Source organism: Octopus bimaculoides, chromosome 3 (genome assembly GCF_046866305.1).
Source record: "Octopus bimaculoides isolate indiv1 chromosome 3, ASM4686630v1, whole genome shotgun sequence".
NCBI classification, from domain to species: domain Eukaryota; kingdom Metazoa; phylum Mollusca; class Cephalopoda; order Octopoda; family Octopodidae; genus Octopus; species Octopus bimaculoides.
Window position 1 is genome coordinate 19,388,897 of NC_142930.1, and position 6,240 is coordinate 19,395,136.

Consider the following 6,240-nt stretch of genomic DNA (forward strand, 5'->3'; position numbering starts at 1 on the left):
TATACATATATATACATACATACATACATATACATACATACATACATGCATGCATATATATATATATATATATATTCACATACATACCGGCACTCACGGGCACATACGCGCGCGCACCCATATTTTCATATACTCATATACACATATGGGCTCAGAGTTAAATACACATAATATATACATGTAGAAATCTACAAAACAAAGCACAGAGAAAAAAAAGCAAAAAACACCAGTATGTTATTCGGGGTAATTGTTCACTAGTCACTATTGTTTTCAGATGAAGCTCAAAATTCGTCCTAGTCATTGAAATAAGTGCTGCAGTTCTCACCTAACTTTTGTAAAATTCAATCCAGCCACATCTTCTAAGAGGCATAATATACACCTTTCACTATAAGCTCAAGCCTGTAAAATGTCCTAACCTATATTTGCTAGTAGAAATTCACATCTTGAATTTGGTTGCATCACGAAGACGATAAAAACTGTGCCGAATTTCGGGCCTTTCAACAAGTATGACCTACTTCATTTGTTAGTGCTGATTCCACCTATTAGAAATAAGTTAAAAGAAACAAATTTTGGAAATACAACAGAAATTCACAAATCAGAAATACTCAGACACTGAAGGAATGCATGAAGAAGTTAACTCTTTATGTGCGAATCTCGGACAAGTCAAGCGGACAGCATTCCCAAGCCTGCCGAGTTTAACTGAAACCGGTAATACTCCGTATAAGAACTACCTGGCCAGCGATTTTTAGAAATTGTTCCTGAGTTCAGTCGTTCGATATAAACTGAAAGGGATACGTAGTTTCATTCTTGCTGCTCCAAAATGCACCATAAATGTTCGATTATATTGAAATCTGGTAATTGTAAGGGCCAGTCCAAATGCTTTCTTTCCCTTTCGTGCTCTTCGTGCCAATTGTGAATCACACTGACAATAAGAATTAGCGCATCATCGTTCTGAGAGATGGAGTTACCATCACGAAACAATATTTGGACACGATCAACCTAAATACTCCTTGGCGTTAACTCTGTCATGCAAAACAACAAACGAATCTGGAGAATTCCATGATATGACTGTCTGAATCAAGGTCTACTTCGTTTTTTCGCATTGTGATTGCACTCTGGACAGAATTTTCGTCAAAAATTGTAGAATATAGTTGGTCATATAATCTAAGAAGGAATGCCAAGTTGTCTACTGTTGCTAATTTTGAAGTTGTTTTGCTAAATAAGACACTCATATAGTATTACTATTCCAAACAGTTCAAATGTTCAGTGAGGATATAAAGATTCGGGTAAGAATTTAAAAAAAATATGCTAGAAAAATATAAAACAGAGCAAAATAGACAAAACGAAGCATGAAATTGCAAAGGAATAGACGAAACATTAAGGAAACATGCAATTAAGTGGGAATGACGGAGTAGATCAAATCCTACATGATACATCGAAATAGTGAATTAAAATATGTACATATGGTAACTGAAGTTATTGTTCAGATGGTAACTAAATATAAGGAACGAAATAGAAGAAACAAATTCTATCATAGTGTCTGTACTATTTTTTAGCGTCAATTTCATAAAATGAAGCATGTTGAGGTCCTATGAATAATACTAACGCACGAATGTAGCGGGAAACTTACAAAAATTTATAAGATCAGTCATGTGACTATCCTCTACCAAGCAAATCTTATTCAAAGCATAATACTAACTTGAGCTATGAACTCCCTATAAAAATAAGGTAAGCTTCAAGCAAAAGCAAGATAGCTGCGACATAAGCTACGTCTTTCTATTTGAACCTTTTGAAAATCAGTGTACACTGTGAAACCGGTTAAAGTCTTATATATATTAATAAAAATATTTTAACTATTCTCAGTCCATTTTCAACTTCTATTTTTCCTATATATATAGTGGATTTCCCCGCAGTTTCCGTTGACTAAATTCACTCATAGGCATTGCTTGGCCCGGGGATATAGTAGAAGACACTTTGCCCAAAGCATCGCCCAGTGGGACTGAACCCGAAACCACATGGTTGCCAAGCGGTTTTCCTAACCGCACAACCATGCCTGCGCCTCTATATATTATGAATTTTCACTGATAAATTCTCCGATATAATACAATAGACACTATAGAAAAAAACGCTCAAAATAACCTTAAAAATACCCGAGAACCAATGGTGTAAGCATATAGGAAACATAACCGCGTATATCGACCGATATCTTAGCCAATCGATCGTATATAATCCGGAAAGAATACAAAAATAAAATGCATACCATTTCCTGAAAACTTATTTCTTGTGGATAGGAACGTATCAATCAAAGAGAGAGTAAAACATTTGAAATAACAAAGATTTACAGATTAAAGTGACATGAATTTGCAGCATTAGATAGTACTGTGACAACTATTGTTATAGAAGCTTTTGCAGTGATAAATAAAGGAAATCATTTACAAACAACCAATCACACGAGAGTACCCTTCAATCCAAGAACTACTGCAGGTAACTTTTATTTGAAGCACTTACATACTTAGCAAACATTCCGTCCACAGGAAAAACAAAATAACTGAAACGATGAGAAACTTTTCCACATTAATACGATCATCTAGTATGTTCAGTGCTCATAAATATATAGGCACACACAGAAATAACTTATTCACATAGCTTTATGCTACGATGCCAGTCAAAACGCAAGATGGCCTAAAACAATCTTATATTCCATGTAAAAACATCCTCAAACCCAGAAACAAACAGAGAGAATATATCATTGAAAATGTATTTTATTTTTACAAGACGAAGAATTTGGTGTAGGGTATGGTCCATTGAATCAACTTGAATATGACTGGTACTTATGAACTGCAAATAAATAAAATAATGAAAGAAAGAATCGACTTCAATGAAATTTGAATTCAGAACATAACTATATACCACAAGGTATTTTCTCAGAGGAATAACATAATACAATCTTGTATTTCATAATATTTCAATTCAACAGATAAGCGAAGAAATGCGTTTAAAAAATTCGAAGCAAAACGTGTGTGTGCGCGCCTACATAAATACACACATTTACATGAATTAATGTCCATATACTCTCACACACAAATTGTATATATGTCGATGAGAGCGTGATTTCGATGGAACTGTATGAAGAACGGTGTGGATGAATTCATAATACAGAATTTATTTGCTACTCCCTTATCTTACTACTATTGTCACCATAAAAGTCATTAAATGGCTAATTGTCGTTCTACGGTAAATGCTTCGTTCTATTAAATAAATTCCATCCGACCTTATTTTCCTTTTTATTTTGATTTCTATACTTTTCATTAAGATTAATTGCATGAAAACTTACAGGAGATATCAAGACAAAACCTTATGCGTTCGGTTTATTTACATATTCTAAACATGTCCAAATGAACTCATTTCAAACGTTAATTTAGTCGATCGTGCTTTCAAATGATGACATCTGAGAAAGTGAATGGGGTGGCCAAGGTGCCACGCAGTGGGACTGAACCCGGAACCATGTGGCTGGTAAGCAAGCTACTAACCACGCAGCCACTCCAGAATATGCATATATATATATATATATATATATATATATATATATATATATATATATATATATATATATATATATATATATATATATATATATATATATATATATATATATATATATATATATATATATATATATATATATATATATATATATATATATATATATATATATATATATATATATATATATATATATATATATATATATATATATATATGCATATTCATGTGTGTGTGTCTTTGTGTCTGTATATGTACCACCACCATCGCTTGACAACCGATGTTGGTGTTAGCGTCCCGGTAACTTGATATAATAAGTATTTCTATATAAATTCATTTGTTATTTAGTGTTGGTTGATATATATACATTCATTTTATTATTATTTTGACCCGAAGAATAGCTATATTTTTGAATAGAATTGGTTTTCGATCGATTTATTTTAATCGATTTTATTTTATTTTATTTTCTATTTGAAAATTTGGTTATGAAACACGTGTAGTCATTTTATTATTTTGATGATTATTACTTTGTATTTCATTATAGTTCTTTTTAGTGTATTTACTTGTGAGAGCGAGTGTGAGTGCGCGCGCGCGCATATGATTGTGTGTGTGTGTGTGTGTGAGAGAGAGAGAGAAAGAGAGAGAGAAAGAGAGAGTGAAATATATCCTCAACAAGAAAAAAGTGTATAATCATTTGGCGACTGGAGCTACGTGTATTTAGTTGGGTCGCTGTATGGAGAATAAGGACGAAAAATACATGGCATAAAGTGAGTCACAAAAATCTGAACATTGTCTATTAACGTCACTGCTGCTCAGCACGATGCTATGGGAAGGTACAAAAATCATTTTGTTTCCAAACGTAAAAAATAGACCAAGTAATATTTTATGATATAACATCTGCACTCAGATCGATAAAGATTTCCTAAATCTAATCTCTTTTCATTTCCTGATAAATAATAGATATCATAATCATAAAATTACGATATGAGTTACCAGTTCATGTTGACCGGCGTTCGCTGTTGTTCCAAACATTTTTACTGTATGCTCATTATATATCAATATCATATTCTATTTTTATAATCGTCCGAATATCGGCTACGAGAAACCCATAGTAATGATTTGTGTAGTTTAAGTTTTAATAAATTACATCACTCTAGTTTCAGCATGACTCACTCGCTTTCTCTTGTTTACATTTATATGTTTACACACGCATACGCACACTCATAGACAGACAGACATACAGACAGACGCACAGACAGACACACACACACACACACACATAATTACCACAGATATAGTAAAAACACACTGGGTTTGAGATCATCGAATGATCGAAAAACTCTTGAGTGAGATGTCTCATCCCGGTGGCAGTCCAATAACTGAAACCATTAAAATATTAAAAGTATACACACACACACGCGCGTGCGCACACACACACACGCACATGCGTGCGCGTGTGTGTGAGTATGTGTGTGTATGTGTGTGTGTGTGTGTGTGTGTGTGTGTGTGTGTTGCGAGTGTGCTTGTACGTTTGTATGTACGCGGTGTGAGCACCAACATACATACGCACAAAATACATACATATGTGTGTGTGTGTGTGTGTGTGTGTGTGTTTGTGTGTGTGTGTTTGTGTATGTGTGTGAAGTGTGTGTATATGTGTTTATACGTGTGCGCTCACACTCATAATACATAAATAGACTTGACGCTCAGACGATTTTTGCTTGCATAATTTTCTCCATAGTTTTAATGTATTTCAACATCTTGTTGTTTTTTCATGCACTTCTCTGATGAATGGGTCCTCGTAGAATAATATATTTGCTACAACAGATGTCTGGCTAGCTTTCTGACATAATGAGTGAGTAGTGTGTATACTTACTACACACCCTCACACGCGTATGCACGCGCGTGTATATATATATATATATATATGTGTGTGTGTGTGTGTGTGTGTGTGTGTGTGTGTTTACGTATATATGTATATATATTTATATAGTCGTACATATACACATATATTCGTGCTTGTGTGTAATTTTTATGTAAGTTATGCAACAGTATCATAATTATCTTTATCCGCATCATCATTGCCACCATAATCTTTGTATGAAATCATCATCTTACACCACCACACACTCGGTTCTCATTATCACTATCGTAATAATTATTACAGCCACGACTATCACTATCATTCTTCGTCTTCATGTATATTCTCTTCGTCAATTTTTATCATTATCAAAATAACCATCATAATTATAAGCATCATCATCATATTAATGACTATCATAATCAGATCAGGTTCGATCTATTTTAAAAATACATAGGCATTAATATGTTAAATGGAAGTCTTTCAGCGAAAATATTTATATAGGGACGTTGCGTATCCAAACAGATACCGATGCCCCTACCTAAAGGGGCTGTGGGTCATGTTAAACTGAATAATGTTTTAGGTCGGGGCAGAATCGTTAGCACGCCGAGCAAAATGCTTAGCGGCGTTTCGCCCGCCTTTACATCCTGAGTTCAAATTCCACAGAGGTTGACTTTACCTTTCATCCTTTCGATGAATCTGCTGACTTTGTGTCAAAATTTGAAATCAATATTTTAGGCCGAGTCGCACTTACAAAACTAATTAGTAATAAACCTATAGAATATGGTTTTTAAAAAGACGTCATTACGATTAAGCATCATCATTTTATATTCTGT